The sequence below is a fragment of the Stigmatopora argus genome, chromosome 3 (genome assembly GCF_051989625.1).
Source record: "Stigmatopora argus isolate UIUO_Sarg chromosome 3, RoL_Sarg_1.0, whole genome shotgun sequence".
In the NCBI taxonomy this organism is placed as follows: domain Eukaryota; kingdom Metazoa; phylum Chordata; class Actinopteri; order Syngnathiformes; family Syngnathidae; genus Stigmatopora; species Stigmatopora argus.
The window spans coordinates 20454729-20481570 of record NC_135389.1 but is presented as its reverse complement, the minus strand read 5'-3'; the positions used below and the strand labels follow the sequence as shown (position 1 = coordinate 20481570).

The 26842-nt window shown below is 39.1% G+C and overlaps 1 protein-coding gene across 3 annotated transcripts in view; it reads right to left on the bottom strand.

The window, feature by feature from the left end:
* Positions 1–26842, bottom strand: part of lingo1a (leucine rich repeat and Ig domain containing 1a) — a 139734-nt gene that overhangs the window by 102041 nt on the left and 10851 nt on the right. For 2 of the 3 annotated variants that reach the window (XM_077595486.1, XM_077595488.1), the window contains exon 1: positions 10677–10911. The exons of the other annotated variant lie outside the window; for it this stretch is intronic. The gene's annotated coding sequence lies outside the window, so the exon portion shown is untranslated. Of the gene's footprint in view, positions 1–10676; positions 10912–26842 lie in introns of those variants that run through there. 3 annotated transcript variants of the gene reach the window in all.

Here is a 26842-nt window from a genome sequence, read left to right as displayed (position 1 = left end):
CGATCGTCTTCTAAAACGAGAAGCATCCAAAATATTCATTGTGATGAATTGTGGCGAATGCTCTGCACTCGCAATTTGCTTTTGTGTTTGCTTGTTTTTTGTTTACACAAACAGAGAAATACTCGTTTCTAAGTAAAGGCCAATGAGATAGGATGCTCACAAGAAACATTTTGTCTCTTTCAATGGCGTTGCCATAAAACCGTGTTGTATCTTGGTCTGAACACTGCATGACATATTACGATAGCGCAATATTTTATGATCGTACGATCAAGCTGCTAAGGGAAGAGGGATTGGAGAACGTGTCATGGCTGGCAGATACAAGCATTGCCACGCTGCTAGCTTAGATTGCGACAATGTTTTAAAAATGGCTGCAGACCAGGGGTGTCAGACTCGGGTTGGTTTGCGGGCCGCGTTAACGTCAACTCGATTTCAAGTGGGCCTGACCATTTTAGATAAACTTAGATAGACTTTTTATAAATGGATTAAAACCCTGAATATTCAGTTTTTTATAGATCTAAAACAATGTTTATTTTAGCTTTTATATATTTTTAGATTTTACAAAATGATTTTTGAACTAAAAACACAGAAAAATGGATTAAAAATTACAATTATTGATTGAAAAGGGGGATAAAATCAGCAAATTTAATATACATCTATACTCTTCATTTGAATTTGATCCTAAAACAGAAAGTCGTCACTCATGATTTACTTTCCCGGGCCACACAAAATGATGTGGTGGGCCAGATTTGGCCCCCAGGCCACCACTTTGACACATGTGCTCTAGACTGACAAAAGCACCGGTAGCAGATAAAGTTAAACTTCTGGACATGCTAAGGGTCGATAAAAGCCATGCATTCCTCCACACAAAATTAAATAGATATAAATTATAGATATATCCAAGGGATAAAACTAATCGGAAAAAAAACAAAACTAATATTCAGGAAAACGCAAACTGAAAAGAATTGAAACAGGAGTCCTAGGCACATTTGACAAAATGACAAGGACCGTTTAACACCACAGCTTCTTGACATGTGCTATACACACACACACGAACACACACTGACCTTTCCAATACATGGAATGTGTCAACTCCGAGTGTGTAGCATCGTGCTCAACATCACTCAACATCCTTCACCTCTGATTGGGTGGCACATTCAGGTGTCCAACAAAGGACGTGGCGCGCCGACCTTCCCGCAGATCACCGTGCGCACGGCCTGATTTGCATAACGACCTCTACCTGCCCATAATTAGCCCTGTGACCTTGATTCGGGTCAGGTGAATGGGGTGTTACTAATTAGCTTTGCATTTACAACTTACTAGGACCTGGCCAATGGGATGCTCGGGGGCACCATTTTAGGGAGGAAGGCAATAAAATTCTGCATTAAACTTTTATTGAGCCCCGAGGCAATGATTTAATTAACATTTTAGCATTGTTTGCTAACATGCAACTGTAAAAGCAAGCTGACTGCTGTTTGGTAAAATTAAAAGCTAGTTATAGGAAATAGACAAAATTACTGTCGCCAGTTGAATGCATTGAAAGGAAACAGGTCGACATAGTGATACATATGGGTATTATTATCATTTCTAAAGTAACGATAATAGGAATATATTACAAGTATTGTTGTAAGTAGCCAGACATGTTGCTGTGCTGCAATAAATTAGAATTTAGGGTCAAAGATTACGTCAAGTTAAGTCGTTGTTCGTCACGAAGATTTTAAAGGGCCCTAAAATATCTTAGAAATCTGCATAAATATATTCTAATTTAAATTCAAGCAGTTATTGTTGGTTTATAATGCCAATCCAAGCGTAAAAAAATGTGATTTATGTTAATTTCATGTGATTGAAAGCCTGTAAATGGCCGAAAGTTGAGGTACACTTCAGACGCTGGGTAGAAATTTGTCAGATAATGTGTAATATTGCAAGGAAATTACCATAATTTCACATAGATGGCAAAATACAAAATGTTCAACCTATTTCAACCTGACAGCCTGCTAGCATCTTTCGACGGCGCATCGGTAACTACTGCATACCTGTCAACTTATACATTTTTCCTCTATCTCATACGTTTTTTGATCAGTTTTAATTGTGTACGCTGTATAACAACTTTTGTACAGGATTTTTTCCAAGTACGTTTTTTTGTAAAATCGATCTCGTTTTACCCATTTTGGCTCTAATTCGGATCCTCTCGGTCACTGCTAGCAGATGAAAATGTCATTGTCGACTGCTAATATTGTCATGCGTTAAGCATGATATGCGCATTCCCTTTTTCACTATCTAGATATAGCGCATCAGCAAGCAATGTACTAGACAGTCAAACTGTCAGCGTCATACAGCAACATCTACCAAATCTTGAATTTAGTGCATACTGATTGGGCACCCCGTCCACTTTGGAGAAAATTGGAGACTTTTAAGTGCGCCCTATGTGAGTAAATATGTTTTTTTTTTATCGCTTAATAAGGGGAATTGCAATCATTAATAAGGGGAGCAATTGTCCGAGGTTGACAGGTATGTCATACCAAATCTGGAATTTAGTGCATACTGATTGGGCACCCCGTCCACTTTGTAGAAAATTGGAGACTTTTAAGTGCGCCCTATGTGAGTAAATATCTAAATACACTTTTTTATCGCTTAATAAGGGGAATTGCAATCATTAATAAGGGGAGCAATTGCCAAGATTGACAGGTATGTCAATGAAACATCAGTAACTGCAAACACGCCAGGTTCAAATAATTTAGACGTCAATCCCTGTCAGGGGCAGTAGCTAAATTTCGCTATATGTGTGCAAATATGTGCCGTGTCGCTTAATAAGGGGAATTGCAATCATTAATAAGAATAGCAATTTTCCGAAGTTGGCAGATATTCTACTGTAATGACTGACCGATCTCTATAGGGAACACTATCACTTCTAGATTGGAAGATCAGATAAAAAAATACAAATGTCAATTAGGAGGCAGAACAATATGAAAATATCATTTGAGCAATGTGTATAATTATGACATATTGCGCAAACTAGTACAAGTCAGTCGAGTACAAAAATCGACCGCAATTAAAGAGACCTCCTGGATTGAGAAAGTGATGAATAACCATCCAATACAGCCTATTTTCACTGAGTGGTCCGGCCAAATGGAGAAGCTCTGCATCAACCTGGTCTCTTACAGTTCGCCCTCAGCAAAGTAGCTCACGCCTGAGGGATGGATTTCACTATAAACAAACCCGCGATATGGCTAGGCATTCCAATGAGCTCAACCTCATCTCCTACAAACCTGATGAGAATTTAACACACCTCCATTAAATCTCACCTGAGTGCATGTCAAGGGGGGATACTTGAGAAATGAGTCGCAAGAGACGCTGAATCAACATGGCAGCCGGGACGGGGACGGATTAAGCCAAGTGATCTGCATACATTAGCACGCAGAAAAACTACGCCGTTAGCCTCGGTCGTGGCGAGTCCACATGGGGAGACCGGCGTGGTCGGAGCGCATGAATAAATAAGCGCCAGAGCACTATGAAACCAACCGCCGGTGAAAGCAGAGCAGATGTGTGCAGCTGTCATGGTGCTAAAAAGCAGAGCGTTGTGCTGAGAGCGCTGCTTGCTCGCCTTGCATCATTCGGCTTAGTCTTCTCCTGTGTTGACATATTTTATATACAAACGTATCGAGGGACTAAAAAGTGGATTTCTGAAAATAGTATCCTGGGAACCGTTATTTACTCAATGCCAGTGAGGGGAGATTCTATTTGTGTGGAAATAGTGGAGATGTTGGGCTTGAGAAGAAGTTGAGTCAACAATTTGCTGCAAATATGGCGTCATTTAGTTGGGCTCCTCTCGCAACGATACCGGAATTCAAGGCAAAATCTTTTGGTTCGTGTATTATTATTATATTATTGATCAGTGTTGCTGCTAGTTCACAATGTATGCTGTTTGAAACCATAGTTTCAATCTGTTAAGACTACTGCAATTCAGGCCAGTGTCACATTCATTTTCGGGGGTGTCATATCGTCCGCTGCCAACATTCATAGACAAATCAAACAGACCAATTTTTCCTCATCTCCCACTATAGTCAGAGTGAAGCCAAGCGTGACATAGCCTGCCGACGCACTAACCACATTGGTCTTTTCAATACAATATGACAATATAGTATGACAATATAGTAGTGGTTTTTAACCTAGGTTCGGTGAGTCAGTCTCCGGGGTATATAGGCTTCAATATACTTATATAGGCCTTAAACATAAATTATAATACAAAATATAGCACTGAGCAACTTACAAACAAATTCAACTTATGAACAATCGCTCGGAACCTAACTCGTTCGTAAGTAGGGGAGTGTCTGTATATATATATATATATATATATGTATATATATATATATATATATATATATATATATATATATATATATATATATATATATATACATATATATATATATATACATATATATATATATACATATATATATATATATATATACATAGATATATAGATATACATATATATGTAGGTATAGGTATATATATATATATATATATATATATATATATATATATATATATATATATATATATTTAACAGTGTGTTAAGTGTGAACACAAATGAAGTTACGATGATAATTGTGTCTTAACTGATCACAATGCTTAAAAGCTATACCAGTAAAACACATGCCACAGGTCTCTGGAGTAAATAAAAAGGAAAAAAACGGACTACAAAAAATGCAGCTAGTACAGATGAGTGTGAAAGGCAAAACTTTGAAGGGTAGGAAGAAAATAGATAACAGCAAGTTTGATTCCTGCTCCTAGGTTGTGTTAGGAATGGCATCTGATGTAAAGAACAGTAACATATTTTAAAAAGAATTTTTGGAAAAATCTTATCGTCTTCACCCTTGAACCTCTGTCAAACAGGTTCGAAACGAATGCAGTCTTTCTTAAATAATATAGGGGCTAAACTGATAAATATTTTAGACCCCAAACTGTCAAGTCCACGTGGAGAATTAATGAGGCAAGCGTGGAAATTCCAAGAGTTTCTCAAGCTATTTTCAAACTCAACTTCATCGAAACCCTGAAATTAGCACTGGCCAGCGCGGCAACCATTGAGGCGCACTCTAAATGTCCTCCCATCATGCAGCTGTTTGCAACATCAATTAAAATAAAATAAAAAGCTTCAGAGAGCATTTGAAGCAGATGTTAACAGCTCTGGCAAAACTGGGACAGCAGGTAAATCGGTGTCATAAACTGTTTTGCAGATCAAAAGACTCAACAGAGGCGGAATCGTTCACAACGCAGCGAGATCGCCACACGACTCCCAGACAGAGCTGTTTTTATTCTGCAGAAATTGTCGTTCAAAAAGAGCAAAAGTGGCCCGCTGAGCGAAAACATCGCCGTTTCCTAAAACCCTTAAACGTCACAGGACGCAAAAATCTCCGACGTGACTTGAAAGCAACGAGATAGCGCCAACAAGCTAAAGTTACTCGACAATCGTGTTTCCGAGGATAACGTTTCCAAATGCAGCAAAGCGGCAAAACTCCTGATTCCTTGAATTATCATTACCGTTTTAATAAGCGGCAACTCCGCTTAATATTGCGTTTAATTCGACACTATTGGCACAGAAACCTCCTGTTAAATAAACGGAGGAAATAGCGTACCGCCTCTTTAAAAGATAACATCACCCACTTCCCTGGCAACAGTTTTATCGGAACTGGGTGAAGAAAATGACAAACCTGTCTATAATTATCAGCAATTTTTTTTATCCGACACACACTGTAAACGTCCGCGCATGTGTACATCCCATAAATCAGATTACAAGTAGAGTAAGGACATTTCCATTACAGGTGGAGAGTGAACGGCTCTCACGCAAAGTTCATCTCATTTTGCTTGCAAATTAAATGTCGGCCACAGTTTTAACGCGCCAAGGCAGAGGTTGCGCAGAATATCAATATACTCTGTTTTGTAAGATCACCGGGGATTTGTATGTTTCTATCCAGCCATCTATCTTGCCATTTTTAGGAAAAATCCTGAAATTTAGCTACTGCCCCTGACAGGGATTGACGTCTAAATTATTTGAACTTGGCGGATTTGCAGTTATTGATGTTTCATTGGCATACCTGGCAACCTCGGCCAATTGCTCCGCTTATGAATGATTGCAATTCCCTTTATTAAGTTATAAAAAAACATATTTACTCACATAGGGCACGTAAAAGTGTAAAATTTTCCTCAAAGTGGACAGGGTGCCCAATCAGTATGCACTAAATTCAAGATGGTGTAGATGTCGCTGACAACTTGACTATCTGAGTACATTGCTTGCTGACACGCTATATTTATGTCGTGAAAAGACGGACATGACTGACGCCAGTGCGGATATCATGCCTGAATCGGTGGCCAGCCAATCACAGGCCACAAGGAGACCAAGGACGGTCAATCATAGCTAGGGTTAAGCAATTTAGAGTGTTCAACCAGCTAGCATGTTTTTGGGATGTGGAACAAAACTGGAGTACCCGGAGCAAACCCACACAGTGATGAACATCATCTACACTTGATGGATCCAAGATGGCGGTGCGCAAAAAGCACGGGTGGCTTTTTGCTCTCCAGTTTGGTATTTTGTGGTGTGACTTTTTATATTTTTGACGTGACTTTTTATATTTTGACGTGACTTTTTATATTTTCGACGTGACTTTTTAGATTTTGATGTGACTTTTGATATTTTTATGTTACATATTTATTTATTTTTTTACTGGGAAAACAAAACAAAACAAATGGCTGTGTTAAGACCTGTATACATGTACATCTGTGTGTATGTATGTATATGTGTTTATATATATATGTATATATGCGTATATATATATATATATATATATATTGACGTGACTTTTCATATTTCTATGTGACTTTTTATATTTTCAACGAGACTTTTTATATTATTTTATTACTTATTTATGTTTTTTTTACTGGGAAAACGCACTCTGGAGTAGCACTGCCAATTTCGTTATACGTAGCTGTGTATGATGACAATAAAAGCTTTTGATTTTGAAAATCTCGGTGTACTCGTCATAATTTAAACAACATCCAACAAAAAAGGGCCCATAGTCTTCGTAAAATACTATTTTTATCGGGAAAAAAGACGACGCAGCAAAATCCCTGAACGCTTTAGGTCGACCAGCATCAAGGAATGGATTATTTTCCCTCTATGCATTGAAATGTTCTCTATGTTTCCAAGCATGCTGTGAGCCATTGAAGCAGCTTTTAGAATCTTTCCCACAAGGATTTGTCAGCAGCGAATGTTCCAGGATGTTGGAGTGTGTCAAACTCACAGGGGGGGCTGAGAGAAAGGTCTCAACTAAATATGTATTAGTTCTGATTGATCTCCAGCTGTGTGGAGGAGGAAGACGAGGAGGTGGTGGTGTGGTAGGACTGATGTCAAACATTTAATGGTGATGTCAAGACACCAAGCGTGAGAGGCCATTTGGCACATATACACATCAATACAATGAGACATGGCCCAGGCTTGTTCATTTGCAAAATAAAAAGCAATAGTTAATGCTGGCTGAAATGGCGCGGTCAATACCGACCGGTTGCTTATCTTTCACCGACAGCTAACGTTCATAATTCAGACATTTTTTTGTGGTGTACTTTCTTGATGGAGACCATAACACCGGTCCAGGATGAATGAAAACATTTGTTTTCTTCTTCAAACTCAATTTGGTTGGCGGGCCGGTACACAGTCGATTGGTCGCCGGTCTTTTGGTCACCGATCTTTTGGTCGCCGGTCTTTTGGTCGCCGGTCTTTTGGTCGCCGGTCTTTTGGTCGCCAGTCTTTTGGTCGCCCGTTGTCGCAGTCAGGGCGACCAAAAGACCGCGACCAAAAGATGGCGACCAAAAGACCGGCGACCAATCGACCGCACACGGGCGGGCCACAATTAATGGCAACTAGATCTCAAGTGGGGTGGACCATTTTATTTTTGGCCCGAAAAGTTCACTTACAGTATTTTCTCGCATATTAGCCGCATCAGAGTATAAGCCGCACCCTTAAAATCGTTGAATTTTGCAATTTCTCTCGTATAAGACGCCCCCTGATTCACAATGTTCACCTCCCTATTCAGGGTTTTAATAGGCAGTACGAATGTGTTACTTTGAAGGGAAAATCTTAAGAAAAATCATCACACATGGTATTTCTGAGATACTTTATGAATCGATTGCTGGATTGCACATTCCAAAAGGGTGTTGCCTAAATTCAAAAAGTAAGTTAAGTGAGCAGCACAACCAGGAAGTGTGTCCATAGCGGTCTAGTTTGTCATCCCTAGGTAAGATGGCGGCACCCTGAGCGAGCAATGACAGGCACAAGTGAGTTTTTTTCACGTTTTATGCAAAATACTTTTTTTTCTTGAATTAAATTCATAGACGTCAAAATAAATTTGTCTTGTGTTATGGCGTTTTGTCCTTGTCAACTTTCGCGCATGTCAAGTCTAATTTATGCGCATATAAGCCGTACCCTCGATTCAATCATCATTTTTTAGCGACAAATACGGCGTATACGCGAGAAAATCTGGTAGTTGCCACAATTGACAATTGAACATTTCTTTGGAGGTCCAATCATTTTTGTACATTCGACCCTCAAAAAGGATTGGATGAGCAAGCCCAGGCACTTTAAATAAATTGGACATCTATCATTGTCAATAGCTGAACTTTATTTTTTAATTTGGAAGAGCCTCACATCTTATTAGCAGATGAAAATGATTGCACTACACCTTATACTTAATGTTAATCATGAGCCTTACTCATATCATTGGCAGCTATAAAATCCATTGTGCGATACGAGGGGGGTGGGTAACTAATTAAACATGAGTCATTTGGTGTTGAATCTATTAACACCGATCCGGTCTGATCTAGTCCTGATCTGGACCACCGAATGTGATGTTTGAGGAATGCTTTCATATCGAGAGACGTTCCTCAGCTCCGAAAAGTATTTGAATGGAGGGACCATGGTTTTTTTTTGGCGACGGAAGGGCTTCATTTATTCTCACACCGTTCCCCTTCACAGAGGCACCAATCATGGCACACGCATTCGGACATCATTAAGTATGATTTACCGCGACAAAATTGCCAAGTTCATTTCATGCATCATGCTCAATCATGAAGCCACATCAGTAATGATCATTATTTGCTGTAACGGCCCGGAGAAAAATTGCACATAAAATGAGCTGTTAGCGCCTCATTTTAGCGCCGAGCAATGTCGGTGCAATCGGAGGGAATGGCGGAGGGAGGGGGGGCTTAGTGGTGGGTGGAGTGTCCATTCACGGGTGGCACATTGTGATTCACCTTCGGACTACGTGACTCGCTCATTTAGAACCAAACACAAAATTGTATGTACAGTGGTACCTTGACCTACGATCAGCTCGTGGTACGACGAAAATTTTGATCGAATAATTTGCCCGCGATACGATCAAAATTTCGAGATGCGACCAAGCCAGGTGGCCATGACATGAGGATGTTTATCATTGTAGCGCACTGTCTTCTTTGCCGCATCTCTTCCGTGTATAAAAGATATCTACGAGCACTGAACGATTTATTCAGACGAGTTTTGACCAGGAAACGTACAACGCGCATGCGCGGGCAAAAAGGGCTTTCTGGGTAATAAGCACTTTACTGGGGCAGTATAACACAGTTATGCATCAACAAAATAGTCTGTAGGCCACTCAGCATAACCGGAATTCATACATAAGACGCCGTCGAAGTAAAATAAATAACGATTTCTCCCATTTGACGTCCAGAACGCAAAGTTCTTCTCAGCAACCCACGAAAAAAAGCAATTGCGAACGCAGCAGAGTGCAAAAGGTCCCATCCAAAGTGGGCCTGATTGGATTTAATCTGTTTTTATATATTTCCCATCCTGTGCAGCGATCATGTTTTCTGGGGCAATGTGATAAATATTGATGCTCTTGGCCATCAGAGTGCATCCATGTGTTGAATCAAGAGCGGAATATCACGTTCCCTCCTTTCGGACGTGAGTAAGCCGACTCCTGAGCCTTAAAAGCACTTTTCCAGACACGTTAGTCCCCCTCTCCCACTCCCTCATCCTCTTTTCTGCGGACCTCCCGTCAATCTCTCTTTGCCCTCTCGCTACTTTTCCCGACTAATCCCTTTCCTTCTTCATTTTGCTTTTAATAAGCGATGCCCTGATCTACTCACTTAAATTCCACAAAGACAAAATGAACAGAAAATTGATAAAGAGAGGCCAGAGATTAAAAAAAATACAGAAAGATGCTCATCTGGTACATAGAAATCGCAATCTATACTTTAAATGAGGCTGGAAAAATCAAGGGTAACAACGAAGAGAGAGATGGAAAGATTCAAAGAAAGCTTTGTCATCAGCATCATAGTTAATAGCGAATAATCCGAGGCAATGTTGTCACATAAAATCATCTTTGGTGTAATGGCTAGCCCATTGAAACACAGTACGCACAATTAAGAATACATAAATATCCCTGAAGGAGTCATTACAAAGCCAACAAAGTTGTCTTCTAATAACTCCGAGTAATGACAACCAAATTGCAACAGCGATGCTTTCAACACCCGTATTCGTATCATCCTTCTCACGGTAATATCGTCGGAATGTCTGATTGCGGCTGTCACTGCGCTCTGACAAGTAAATCAGGCGCAGAAGAAGAACGAGGCGGGAATGTCGTCCTTACCAGAGCGTCAGTCAAGAACATCCAGGAATCGCCTGTCTTCATTCCGGGCTAGCGTTGCTTGTTAAAAAATTCCAAGATGCTTTTTTAGAAGAGATGACTAAAGACTCCGAATGGAGACGAAGACAAGTGGGATTATTTATGTGTTTTCGGGATATCCAAGGAGGGAGTGATTCGCCACCGGCGGGTCCTGAAACGCTAACCATCCACATGTGCGCACATGGCACATGCGCTTTGGACTGCGACGAGCACCGCACACATGATCGGGATGGAGGGGAGGTGGATTGAGGAGAGGTGGAGCTGCAGTGGGAGATGAGATCGGGAGATGGGATGGAGGGGAGGAAGGGAGGACGGGAGGAGGGGTGCCACTCCTCGTTTTCTACAATCACTGCAGTCTGAGCGACACAACCAGGAGAGCGCAGATGCTTTGTTTGGGTTGGAAACAAAGATGGAGGATGCGTGGGTGGAAAGAGATAGACGTACCGTCAATTAGAACTTGATAGCCTTCCCACTTCCGATTTACTTTTGTTTCCTATAAAGTTTTTTTCCAAAGACAGTTGGTAAGGTTAATGTCCAAGCGCTCCGAGGTCAGGTTGCTAATCCCGTAATACTTTGACATATGAGTGCCCCAACGTACGAGAAATTTGAGATGCGAGGAAAATTCTGAAGAAATGTTTGCCTTGAGATAAGAGACAAATTTGAGATACGAGGAAATTTTCGAGGAAATGTTTGCCTTGAGATAGGAGACACATTTGAGATACGAGGAAAATTCCGAGGAAATGTTTGCCTTGAGATAGGAGACAAATTTGAGATAAGAGCATACGAGACAGCCTGGTGACCGAGTGCTTGAGGGGTTGCTTATGATAACAGTGCAGTGTCTTTCTCGCTGCATCTCCTTCGCGTTAAGATATCTATGAGCCGGTTGCATTTTGTAATGGAGATAGCGTGACCGAGTCGATAATCTGCGAAAAAGACAGCGGAATCTACATGGACTTGAAAGCAAAGCAAGCATTGGAAAAATACACTAGAAAAAAACTTCAAAGCGAGTCGTGGCATGTTTGATAATTTTAAAAAAATAACTAGACGTAACGAACACTCGGTGTTGACTCATGTAGAAGCAGGAAGTTCCGCCGAGAAAGCCGCGGTAAAATACATTAACATCTTTGCCTTGGTTATTGCACAGGAAGGTTTAAATTTAGTGTAACATCAGATTAAAACATATAAACACTAGATAGGTATTTTTTTACTTTGTGAGTAGGTAGGGAATTAGAACCAATAAAAAATGTTTTCCCATTGTAATATCCTGTTTTTTTGGTGTTTTTGCAGAGGGTGGGAACGAACTCATTTGTATTTAGGTCATTTCTATGGGAAAAGTTGATTAGACATACGAGCTCCGTCCCGGAACGCATTAAGCTCGTATCTCAAGGTATTACTGTACCGCAATCACAAAGGGCTTGAAATAAAAATAGGGAAATATTAGGACTCCAATCAAAATGAATGAGGCTAAAGCCAAACCTTTGTTCCTGCACCGGAATAGACAGACAAAGCTGTCTGTCATGTCTGACTTCCCGAGGCTGCTATGATAAAGGTGATACATTTAGCCGCAGGACATTTGCTCTCAACAACATCTTCCTGAATCCAGCCCGCCCATCGCGGGGAGAAGTATTCCCACCAACACATGAAACACACAGCGGGCATCCCTGGGCTGACGTGACTCATCGCATATAATCCCACACTTGATGATTCACATGCAAAAACGAGGCAACACTTTGAGGCAGTGGTGGAGAGCATTTGTTGGCACCAGGGGCCACCATGCCCTGATTTAAACACACACACACAAGAGGCTACCATAACAAAGATGGCCAACCTACGACAGTGGCACATAAATCACAAGAGGGTGTATAAAGACGTCCAACAGTTTATACCAGGGGTAGGGGAACCTATGGATCGGGAGCCATATGCGGCTCGACTCCTATGATGGGTGCTTAGGATACTAGTCATCTATGTTGTCTATGACTTATGTTGACTACTACTTATCTATGTTGTCTATGACTTATGTTGACTACTACTTATCTATGTTGTCTATGACTTATGTTGACTACTACTTATCTATGTTGTCTATGACTTATGTTGACTACTACTTATCTAGGTTGTCTATGACTTATGTTGACTACTACTTATCTAGGTTGTCTATGACTTATGTTGACTACTACTTATCTAGGTTGTCTATGACTTATGTTGACTACTACTTATCTATGTTGTCTATGACTTATGTTGACTACTACTTATCTATGTTGTCTATGACTTATGTTGACTACTACTTATCTATGTTGTCTATGACTTATGTTGACTACTACTTATCTATGTTGTCTATGACTTATGTTGACTACTACTTATCTATGACTTTTGTTGACTACTACTTATCTATGTTGTCTATGACTTTTGTTGACTACTACTTATCTATGTTGTCTATGACTTATGTTGACTACTACTTATCTATGTTGTCTATGACTTATGTTGACTACTACTTATCTATGTTGTCTATGACTTATGTTGACTACTACTTATCTATGTTGTCTATGAGTTATGTTGACTACTACTTATCTATGTTGTCTATGACTTATATTGACTACTACTTATCTATGTTCTCTATGACTTATGTTGACTAATACTTATTTCTTATGTTCAAAACTACTTATCTATGTTGTCTACGACTTATGTTGACAACTAATTTATTATGACGACTTACGTATTGATTATCTATTGATTATTTATAGATTATTTATTGATTATCTATTTATAATTTATTGATTATTTGTTGATACTTTATTGATTATTTGTTGATACGTTATTGATTATGTATTGATACTTTATTGATTATTTATTGATAATTTATTTGTTTGTTGCACTTCGTGGGAAATCGTATTGTACTTATAATGACAATAAAAGCATTCAATTCAATTAGCAACAGCGTAACAATGTTGTTCATAAACAATTCAGAGATATTTTGTACTTTAAAAGTGGTAAAATCACAAGAACAAAAATCACGCATTTTCATGTATTTTGACTTTCAAATTCTGAGTATGGCTCTGGAGGAATAAAATTTAAAAATAGGAGTTGTTTATGGCTCTCTCTGTCAAAAAGGTGCTAAAACCACGCTTGTGTCAAAACTTAACTGTGCTTATTTTGTATTAGCTCTTATAAATGATTTGGATTGCTGAATAAGATAACTAATTGTGTCATGCCATTGTGCCATCAAGAAGAAAAGTAACGCTACCCCCAAATGTTTTGGGTTATATCACAATCAGGCAAGTCTCTCAATCTTACTTCCATTAGTTTAACACAGTCATTTGGATTTTTCCTCGGGCGGTAAAATGTGCAGAAAATAGGATAGCCAAGTTTTATGACCTCGGCCAAATAAGTTTTGTTTACTTCGGAGCTTTGTTTGTGAGTCAGCAGAATTACACAAGAACAGCGAAACTATTACTATCTTGTAAAACCGTTTGCATTAGCAAAGGAAGATTTAGGAGATGATATTATTATTTTTTTGTTTCTCCATAAATAAATCATGAATTATAATAGTTAATTTAGGGCATATACAGGAGGTTATGCACACTAGCTATTCATCATTTGGCCCCTTAAAATGAGTTTTGGGCATTTTTGCAGACACCAACGTTGACTCGACAGCTTTGCAGTTGTTTATCTATAAATAGACTTTTAGGTTATCAAAATGAATGTAGTCGCCCGAATTTTACAGGTTACTAAACAATAAAAAATGCAAGAAAAAGTGCTTTTTTGTGCAGAGAAATAGAAAACTTTTTACTAATGCTATCATTTTTTTTGTCATTTTATTCCGCAGCAATTTCCTTTTATCTGCAGTCGAGTAAATAAATCGTCAAGTGCTATTTTCCGAAATACGGAAAAAATACAAAAATATAAATGAAAAAAAATCCCTATATGAATTCATGCGCCGAAAAAGACATTGTTATAATACTCCTTTTATTCTTTCCGAATGTCAGCAAGTCTATTTAGTAAAGTCAGTGTTTACCGAGGCTCCCACGCTACGATAACAAATTGACAGTTAGCTGTTGTTTAGCGCCGCAGAGAGGCCAACAAATGTGACCGTAAATATCGTTTTCCCACACAGTGCCCGTTCCTCCTGGACGTAAATATCTGACGGCAAAACTCTGCCCCTCACCGCGCTGGGAAAAAAAATTGCACTGCTCCAAGACAATCATAAAGAACCATAAATTATAAAACAACACCTCAAGGAAGCCTCGAACTTTCTGTCCATTAGCGCAGCCCAAACAAAGCCCGAGAGTCCAGCAGCATTATTCTTTGTGTGACAGCCCTTCATCTTACTAAACGTGACTCCGAGAAGTGTTAAGACGTGACATTTCCCTGTGGATTGCGCAGCCAGCGTAGCATGTTACGCATGTGTGAACGGAGGACGGATAGCTCAAAATCCTGTGGAAAGTGCCATGCAAGCTGTTGTAGTTCTTTCAGAAAACCAAGTTATGAGGCAACTAATTTTTTACCATATTTTCTCGCATATTAGCCGCCTCCACGTATAAGTCGTACCCTTAAAATTGCCTTGAAATCGTTGAATTTTACATTTTCTCTCATATAAGACGCTCCCTGATTCCTTATTTTCACCTCCATATTCATGGTTTTAATAGAAATACGGCTTAAATGCGAGAAAATATGGTAATTTAAGTGATTCTACTTGACCCTCTTTTAATTGTTTGTATCAAATTATGAACGGTAGATCTTTTCAAAATGCATTTTGGCAGTAAGATCGACTTTACATACTGCGAAATCACACCGTAGTATACATACACTGCAACACAAAACCGTTTGTGTATAGTGAAGACATTAAATTAATTGAATGTCCGAATTAAATTTTACCATTCAAATGACAGGTGAAAGTGTAGGAAAGTGACTATTTTTGATCATTTAAAAAAGTATAGTTAAATTGATGATTTTTTTTAAAAAGTAGCGTTACCCCGATAATTTTTAAAAAAGTATAGTTAACCTGATAATTTAAAAAAAAAAGGATAGTTAACCCGATAAAGACCAGGCCTTCTCCTACGTGGACATCACATTTTGAAATAAAAAATAAATAAAAATAGAAAACACGGATTCTGGCTTCTAATACTCAGAAGTTTTTAATTGTTGTTTTTTTATACTATCAAATTGCACCGTCAATGGCAGTTAAGTTAAACGAGCGCCCCGTAAAATGTATTATGCAAATTTCTATCTCGATATCCTTTGATCATTTCAACGGACGTTTGGTAGAACGGACGTTTGGTCGCCGGGTTGTTACTGTTGAAACCAGCTCTCAAAATTATAATCATGAGCGAGAGAGAGTTTAATATCTAAATATCAATATCAAAATATCAACAGTAAACTCTCTGTCATAATTTGACAGCGAGCGAACCCGGCGACCAAACGTCCGGTCGACCAAACGTCCAGTCGACCAAACGTCCGGTCGACCAAACGTCCAGTCGACCAAACGTCCAGTCGACCAAACGTCCGATCACGGTTACGTCACGACAGTAGCTGATCGTATTTCAGAGGAAGTTCTTCCCAAACACAAGGGGATTCCACCCCCATCTCAGTGGAGTCTTATCAGTTGTACTCTTATGGGTAATGGGTAAAATGTGATCGGTTTTACACAAAATTTACTTTTAAAAAGTCCCGAATAAAAGTTGTGATACGGCATGATCAAAAAAACAGGCAAAAACGTACTAGTTAACAGGTATGCATTCTGTTGTAGCTAAAAAGTCTGATGCCTGCTTTGTTGTCTTGTCCAAACACGTTTAAAGACCAGCCAGAAAAGTTGGCATCGGTCCACTGTTTACAAGAAGAAGCCGTTGTGTCACTTTGCTTAGACAGCAGCAAGATGCGGAGTGCTTGCGAGCAGCTTAGCACTCAGCAGAACACACAGTAAAAACACAGCTGACGTGGCACCTTTCCTCGGATTAACTTCAAAATGAAAGCCGCACTTTAAAGCCGGCCAGAATAATAATATTAACCAAAAAAAAAGCCATTCCGTTTCCAACTCACCGTTACTACAACACAATCTTTTCCGAGCAAATGTCATCATAACGAGAAGAAAAAAACGCGGCGGCTGACAAAGGAGACAACCGCGGTGGCTAGCCACCCTCGACGCCTTGATCCTTTAACCTAGCATTTTAATAATCCATAAATGTGGCCCATACATATTTATAAATGCCTCATTACACCATCAGTTGAGTTAATCATTATGGGGCCCATTAGAGCACTTTTGGGAAACAGCGTTGCGTTTCACTGACAATGCATAAAGCAATGAGATCGACAGACTTTAAACAAAGGTATTGTTCACGAGTAATAGACCAACTGGTGCAGTTTATTACCACCGTAGACAACATTCATTTTTTTTTGGCCTACAATTTTATATAACCTAAGCCTAAACCTAACGGTAAAGTAAGGCTTTTTTCTTAAAAAAACGACCATGTATAGTAAGGCTTTTTTGTAAAAAAAAAGACCATGTATAGTAAGGCTTTTTTCATTAAAAATGACCATGTATAGTAAGGCTTTTTTTTAAAAAAAGACCATGTATAGTAAGGCTTTTTTCATAAACAATGACCATGTATGGTAAGGCTTTTTTCATAAAAATATGACCATGTTTAGTAAGACTTTTTTGTAAAAAAATGACCATGTTTAGTAAGGCTTTTTTGTAAAAAATGACCATGTTTAGTAAGGCTTTTTTGTTTAAAAAATGACCATGTATAGTAAGGCTTTCTTCATTAAAAAATGACCAGGGATAGTAAGGCTTTTTTTTAATAAAAAAAATGACCATGTATAGTAAGGCTTTTTTTCCTAAAAAATGACCGCATTAAAAGATATCAAACATCAAAATGCTCACTAGTTACAAAACGTGAAAAAAAACAGGTTCGCGATGAGCTCTTTAGTTTTAATATCACTCATCCTTTTTTTATGATTTCCAAATGTACTCGTGGTGTTTAAAAGTCATTCCACATTAAATCGGGTTCACTTTAATCCCAATAGACGAGGATTACCTTCATCAAAACAATAATGTAGCTGAGTATTAATGTAAATCCGCTTGGAAAAACGACTCGGCTTTCAATTCCGAACAATAGCGACAATACAAGAAAAAAAAAAAACATAGCACAATTGTGCAAAAAAATAAATAAAATAAAATTAAAAAACCTCTAAAGAATAAGGATCAAATGCTTGGAATATGGGAGTTTTGTTGTATAATCCATCTATTCTTCATAAGTGCGAATATGAAGGTTATTGTAAAGAGGCTCTTAAGGCTCATCATCATAAATCATAAATATGCATTATATAAGATGTTATATTTATTGTGTTCATGGCAGAATTGCCAAACAAGGACAGTTTGTCAATGAATGCAAAAAAAAAATGGAGCACTTGAAGTTATTTGTGTTCTTCTGTAATATTTCCAGGGCCATCACATTATGTATTTGGCGGCGGAATATTTCATCATTTAAATGGTAAGATCGGAAAATACATTCCCACAGACAAATGTTAAAAAGAGGCTTTAATTTGTCTGTTTGGTTCGTTCGCAGACTATTTTACGGCTTGGGGTGAAGGTGCAGACAAAAATTAACACTGCCATTTGCATTCCCACACAGAGAAAAACGATGGCGCCTTGACTTGGAAAGCACAAGCGAGAAAGTCAAGTGAACAAACAAGAGGGAAAATATGTTATCCAACAATATAGCAAATTAGATATGTTCCATTAAACCTTTACAGGACACTTACATAAAGACTAACTTTGGCGTTTTCATTCTTAATATTATTTTACTAACATTATATTCATTCATAATTAATCTATTTAAAATTAATCAAGTAATGGTTCATAATAAAATAATATGATTGTATTTTGGATCGCTTTTTATAAGAGGACATCATATTTTTCGAGAAAATATTGTGACTTATATTACCCAAAATGCAATGCTCAAATACAATTTTTTTTGTTTAATTTTGAACGTCATTGCCATATTATCTAAAGGTTCATTCTTATCGAAAATAGACCGATATTTACATGAACATTGGTTTTATTGTAACTTGTATTGCAAAATAAGAAAATACGTTTTTGTAACAAAAGAAAATGATTTGGTGCCTTATATCAACATTTTTTTCTCAAAAAGCCATTTTCAAAAATATCAAAGGATGCAAAGGCCAACTTATAATATTTATACTTTTATTTGTTAAATAGACGATCCAAATGAGGTTAAAGAAAAAAAAAAGAATGGATTTTAAAATGTATTTTAAACTATGAGGATTTAACGGTCATTTGCAACAAAAGGATTGCAATTTTTCAAAAATACTTGGTCATAAATTTGTATCATACTTATGATACTTCAGTTTTTATCAGCGAATTAAATAGTATTAAATCAAAATATGATACAGTCGACCTTATGGGTGAAAAGTGGCGACTTACATAAACTATATGCATGAGAACATACACTAATACTAAGTGAGCTTTTATGAGTTTTGACATTATGAACCAGTCCAAATGTAGCAAGATTATTTTCATTGTGACTATTTTTTTTCTATCATTTATATGATTTGTTTGAACTAGAGCTGAAACAAATGTTTTTTTAAAAAAAATCTAAATGAATGAACACATTCTATGCTTAACATTTGCATCACAATCACTGGCCTTTTGCTGACATTTAATATTGCCCCTGAATTATAATCAGCACAAATAACGAGATGAGAAATACCAAGTGTGTCAGTAAAAGGTTCCAATGAGTTGCAATATGCAACGCTGGGAGACTAATGTCATTTTTGGTGCCTAAATACAACTAACACACTAAATGAAAACCCTATTTATCATCAAATGACCATATTAGTTACACAAGCTCTTGATTTATAATAAATAAATAGAAAGGGAATTTGGCCATACTGTGATTATTTGAATAACGTAGTCGCGTAATCGAGTATAATGTATAGTTTCCTATGGAAGTGGAATAATTGGATACTTTTGCTGTCCGCAATTTGTGCCTGAGCAAAATCCGATCTTTTCGGCGAGCAAAAATCTGACAGATCTTACAGATGCCGCTCAATGGTGTCGGTGACAAATTGATTTGGCTGAAGCTATTCTCGTGAGAGCATTTCGCAAGTGCAAACAAAATGTTGTGTTGCCTTGGCAACTCAAATGAGCGGCGCCAAGAGCAGCCTGACCGATAGCGCCCTTCTGTACAGTGTGAAAGTCAGGTCAGAAACGAGGGGTCTAATTTCCCCTGGCCTGCCGTGCTACCGTTAAGGGTCTAGCACAAGGGTGTCAGGTTTGTGGGCCGCTTTAACGTCAACTCGATTTTATGTGGGCCAGACCATTTTAGATATAATATTTAGATTTTTTTTTTTAAATGGATTAAAAGAACTGGATTAAAGGGCCTGAATATTCAGTTTTTTATAGATCTAAAACAATGTTTATTTTAGCTTTTTTATATATTTTTAGATTTTACAAAATGATTTTTGAACTAAAAACACAGCAAAAATGGATTAAAAATTACAATTATTGACTTAAAAGGGGGAAAATCAGGAAATGTTATATACATCTATACTCTTCATTTGAATTTGATCCTAATACAGAAAGTCGGCACTCATGATTTACTTTCCCGGACTACACAAAATGATGCAGCGGGCCAGATTTGGCCCCCGGGCCGCCGCTTTGACACGTGGTCTAGCATTTTTAAAAAAAACATTCATTCGTCTGAATCGCGTATCCTCACGAGAGTCCCGTGGGATGCTGGAGCTTATCCTGAATAACGACGGGCACCAGGTCGAGGTCATCCTGAAGTGGTGACCAGCCAATCACAGGGCAGAAGACAGACAACCAAGCTCGGGGCCATTAAGAGTGGTCAACTAGCCTAACGTGGGATTTTTGAGGATGTGGGAGAAAACCGGAGTACACGGAAAAAAAACCCACTCCAGCCCAAGGGAGAACTTGCAAAATCCACACAGTGAGACCCACCTACGAGCAAATCGTGTGCGGTCGATTGGTCACCGGTCTTTTGGTCGGGGTCTTTTGGTCGCCCCGACCGCGACAACGGGCGACCAAAAGACCGACGACAAAACAAGGTAAAACAACACGGTCTACGCATCAATAAAAGCCAACAATGGCCATGAGCAGCTTCACTGAGCCGACGTGTGAGTGTAGAAGAGTTTGTAAGTACATGCGCTGTCCCTATAAGAAGTTACGTCAGTCAGGGTCTTAACAAGTTCTCCAACTTTTTTTTAGCCTAATAATTACTAGGGCATTAAGTATGACTAAATAGTAATTTGCAGTTTGTATTTAGGGAATTTGAGCAATGATATAAATGGTAATTATCACTTGCCTACCGGGTGACCAAAAGACCGGCGACCAAAAGATCGGCGACCAAAAGACCGGCGACCAAAAGATCTGCGACCAAAAGACCGGCGACTAATCGACCGTGTACCCGAGCAAAGCCCCCAGAACTGTGAGGCCGACATGCTAACAACTTGGAAGCCGGGGTATTTAAAAAATAATAATAATAATTAAAGAACGGAATTAAATAGTTTGTTTAAACCATTTTAAATGAACCACTACAATTATTTTTTGTCATTAGTTCATTTCTATGGGAAATGTTCTTTTGAGTACAACAGTACAACAGCTTGACAGTGTCAGGAGACAGTCTGCTGGACTGGGGGTCTCTAAATAGTGTAAACCAACCGCAGCAGGCCGACGAATGGTCTGACTGGACAAGCCCTCGCTACCTATTGGGGTTAGCGGGAGAACGCGCGCACGGCAACGCGACAGGTATCTTTAGTCATCGGCGGCTTGACAACAGAGCTGCCGGGCCGACGCGACATCTGGGTTCAAACGGGCGCCACGTTGTCCTCGGCGACATTTTAAAGGTGATGGACAGCATATTGGGGAGGTCACGCAGCGTTTCGGTCATACCAGTGACATTTTCGGGAAATTGATATACACGGGTATGTTCATAAAAACAAAGCAGAACTCACAAGGTCAAAATCATGAACGATGTGTCTGATGTATTAAGTAAAGTGTGAAGTGTGTTGGTAACACATTAGGTGATACTGCAATTTTCTTACTTCATATATAGTAATGAGTAAGGATTAATACATCAATATATCAATGTGTTAAGCACAAAAAAAATCAATATTCATCAATATTTTTATCTTTTAGATCTGCCGTTTTTAACAAAATAGCTGAAATCTTTGAACCACAAAAGAGTTAAAAACGTCAAAATTACCTCCATTTTTTTCTTAGGCGAAATGAAACTGATAGATGACAAACGATCATTAGAAACAATCTAGCATACGAGTTAGCAAAATTATCTTTTGACACAATGATCATATCACACGACTTACTGCCTAACAAGGCTTGCAAAACAACACCAAAACCAATCGAAACCATTTCTAAGCAAGCTTTAAAAGTATTGGACCAAAAACCAAAAACGCACCACCACTGTCAGATATATTAAAAAAACACAAAAGCCTAAACTTGGAAAATACTGTTAAATATGCAGATACCACCTTAGTTTACAAAATCTTCCAACACAAAGCTCCTCCTCCACTGCACCATTTTGTATAAAAAATACAAAGAAATCAACAAGAGCTGGCTCTAGAGGTGACTGTGTAGTTCCCATTTAAAAGAGTGCTTTCAGCCAAAGCACCATCTCAAATACCTGGAAGTCAATACCAATTAGCATACGCGAACGTAAACTCAACAAATCTTTTGGCCAATCATAAAGCCAGACTCTTAGACAAACAAAATTGCACTCACAACGCTGTCTAAAACTGTGCTACATATGTGTATGTGTATCTAGTATACGTCATCGTTTATCTTCAACCTACACAACGGACTAAAATGGAAATTATCCCTTGGCTACAATCTCACATATTTACATGCATATGTGCTTTAACATGAATATAAATATGTTCATTAATATGTGCTGTCCCTTATTAAATAAATCAAACCCATTCTGTAAAATGGGTCCATACATTGTGTTAATTTGAGTGTAGGTTCTTGAAATGACTCCAAACAGGTCAAGTCATCCATCAATATAATTTCCGTATACATGTGTAATGCACCATATGGCTATAGTTAGAGTAAGTCAACAGTCACGATAAAGAACCTTGAGAAAATATTGGCTCCTGATCACAACCTGGCATCGTATGTCCCATCTGGTTGGCCGACTGCATCTACGCCATCCACTATTTCGAACAATATCTCCTCAATCCTGCCATTCAAACTCAGGGTGGTGAGGGGAATTTGCTGCATGCTCGTATCCAAAAGTAAATGGAGACAGATGGAGGGACAGCGATGTTTAGACAAGCCGCTCTCTTATCGCCATCGAAAAGACGAGGCATTCGCTTGTCATGGGCATGTACAAATTAACACTTCTTTACCCCAAAGGAGACGCTCGTCACAGCGTCGCGTGTCAACACGGAGCGCCGAGTCTTCTTGCAAAGCTTTCATCGCAAACGGAACGTTGACACAAACATGGAGCCCCCTCCACGCCAGATGGGATTTATTGAGTGCCTTTAAAAATGCGCAATTTCCCCTAAATCAAGCCGTACTTGATGGGGAATTCATTCTAAACGGCTTGTTGGCACCAATGAGGCTTTTCAATTGACGGGCCTTGGCACTGCCTCTCGCCATGGGGACGAGCTTGATTAGCATTACAGTGATGGATCCGAACGGTGGCAGAGTCATTATGCGCACCAGTCCTCGTTTCATGCCGCACTTGCATAATGCGGCTATTAGAGCATTTTGGGGGACAAATACGGCATCGTTTAGGCTGCCTGGAGGGAGGGCTCTAGGTCTTACTCGCTTTGTACTTCTTAGTGTCCAGCTTCCGTATTCCTGGACAGATCAGAATTCAATTCGCTAGGTATATTTAAGAGTGAACTTGATGAATCAAATCATTAATCCATCTGGTTAAAATTCTGATTATCGGTGCCAGGGTCCGAGGGTGCCGAAGCCCAGCCCAACTGACAACACCCTAGGATGGTCGTCGGTCATTTGTTGGGCATGTCAAGTCATCAGCAACTAAGCAGTTAGCAAATCAGTCAAAAACTGTTGGGATAGTCGATTACCGTATTTTTTCGCATCTTAGCCGCCTCCGCATATAAGCCGTATCCGTAAAATTGCCTTAAAATCGTTGAATTTTACTATTTCTCTCGTATAAGACACCCCCTGATTCACAATTTTCACCTCCATATTCATGCTTTTAATAGGGAGTACAAATGAGTTACTTTGAAGGGAAAATCTTAAGAAAAATTATCACACGTGGTATTCTTGAGATACTGTATGAATCGAAAGGATCGTCTGCTGGATTGCACATTCCGAAAAGAGTGTGGCCTGCACCAATTTAAAAAGGAAGTCACGTGAGGAGTAAAATGGGGACATGTGTCCGAGTCTCCAGTAAAAGGTAAGATGGCGGCGCCCTGAGTGAGCAATGGCAAGGACAAGTAAGTGAGGTTTTTTTTTCGTTTGATGTTCATTCATAGATGTCAAAATACATTTTGTTTAACATTTTATCTTTATCTTTTCTTTATTTTGAAATAAATGACCATATCGGCCGCATTGCATTATGGCGTTTCTTCTTTGTAACCATGCAGTTTCGTGCAGCTCAAGTCTAATTTGTGCGCATATAAGCCGTACCCTCGATTCAGTCATCATTTTTATGAGCGACAAATACAGTAATTGTTTGGGGACATTGTTGAAAGGAGTTTTTTCAAATAACCATTTTTTTTCAACATAACCATAAACCACAAGGTTTGGGAGTTCGTATTAAGAAAATAAAACGGTATACCATGTATGCATCCTGGAGCTAGAGGGTTTTGCACTCTTTTGTGGCAAGTTGCACCATTTAAGGAGGTAAAAGCACCATTTGGGGGTAGAGTACTGATTATGTGACATGGAAAGGAATTTAGGAGGAAGAGGATCACATAAGTAACATTTGTATTGGCAAAAGACAGCATTTAGGAGGCAAAAGGCCTCATTGAGTCACAAAAGGTGATTTTGGAGTATAATGTGGTGCTTAGCGGAGAAAACATGCCGCTTCCACGGTACGATGCTTCAAAGCTAGTAAGTCCCATAGCAGTCTATATAGAGTTTTTCAATTAGGATGGAAGTTAGATGTCCGGTCCCTTTGAGGGTGCCGTTACGGTCACGTTCGGCAGGTGGGGGAGCCGTGGCAAACTGCAGGGATTAGGTGGATTATCTGACTGAAGGTTTACCTTCAGGACAGCAAGGAGGGCGTTGCTGGGATCACCTAGATTACGCAATAATGTCTTTTGCAACTGCGCCCCAACTCCGTAAGAAAAAGGGTGACAGGATTACGGTCAACCCATAAAAAAACAAGTTTAGTAACGATCTCAATCAAGCAAATGGTTTGAAAATGATTAGGAAATTGCCGGCAAATGGAGCTCAAGCCAATGTTATGTTTTGCTAGCGAAGAAGATTTAAATTAGGGACATGTAGGTGAGATATGTATTTTAAAAAGTAGCAAGAGTGTGCTTTGCTAGTATTGAACCGTGACCGGACGTTTCGTCGAAAGATGTTTGGTCGACCGGACGTTTGGTCGACCGGACGTTTGGTCGACCGGACGTTTGGTCGAACGGACGTTTGGTCGAACGGACGTTTGGTCGACCGGACGTTTGGTCGACCGGACGTTTGGTCGACCGGACGTTTGGTCGAACGGACCTTTGGTCGAACGGACGTTTGGTCGCCGGGTTCACTCGCTGTCAAACTATGACAGAGAGTTTACTGTTGATATTTAGATATTAAACTCTCTCTCTCATGATTATAATTTTGAGAGCTGGTTTCAACAGTAACAACCCGGCGACCAAACGTCCGTTCGACCAAACGTCCGTTCGACCAAACGTCCGTTCGACCAAACGTCCGTTCGACCAAACGTCCGTTCGACCAAACGTCCGTTCGACCAAACGTCCGTTCGACCAAACGTCCGTTCGACCAAACGTCCGTTCGACCAAACGTCCGTTCGACCAAACGTCCGTTCGACCAAACGTCCGTTCGACCAAACGTCCGTTCGACCAAACGTCCGTTCGACCAAACGTCCGTTCGACCAAACGTCCGGTCGACCAAACGTCCGGGGACCAAACATCTTTCGACCAAACGTCCGAATACCGTATTGAACAGCACCCAGGCTCCATCTGATACTTGTTGCCATTACAGAAGAACAGTTTAAGGCGAACCTTGGGGGGATTGGACAAATTTAAAGAGGACAGATGGCCACAGTGTGTTGCAACAAAGCTGCTCTGCTAAGGCTAGCACTGAATTTTTGAAGAAACTTTGTCCGCTGTAAGCTTAGAAGACAAAAAGGGTGTTATTTTGTGGTCTTAATGTAGTGACTTGTTTTGTTGCTGTTTTAGGGTTAAATAAATACAAGTGGAATTGGTGTTTGCCAATGCAAAAAATTGAGGAATACTCAACATATTGATGGTAATTTGCCTTTCTGTGCATTATTTAAATATTGATATAGTCAGCCGTGGCCATATATATGGACTTGTTTTCTTTCTTTTTTAAAATTTGTGTGGTATGACTTAAAATCAGGGGTACTCCATAATGCAGGAATTATGGTAATTGATACAATTATAAATAAATACATTTTCCATAAAACTAAAACTAAAAAAATGAATGAAAAAATAGGAGTACCCTCTGGTTATTGCTCCTAATAACAATCTAGAATTGATTTTTTTCCCATGAGTGCCTTATAACGAGTCATTTTAAGAATATAAAATGCCCAGTGACTAGTGTGCTATAAATGGTTAAAAAGAAAAATGTTTCTGAGAACAAAGACTCCTATTCTATACATATCCTTCCATAATTTGCATAATCATAAATTCAATGCAATTGCACAGTGTCAGGCTATTACAAAAAAAAAGGCAGAAAGTGGCCAGCAATATTAAAAAAAGAAAAGAATGGAATAGAATATTTCTACAAACAATGAAAGGGACTCGCATGGATTGTCTCACTCATAAAAATAGAAAATAGTTGGCAAGCCAATCTAGCCAAGCCTAAACAAACTCGCTCAAAATGTTAAATCAATAATTCGGTCCTTTGAACAATGCACAAACAATGTATAACAATCGGTCGTTTCTTGTCATATATCTAA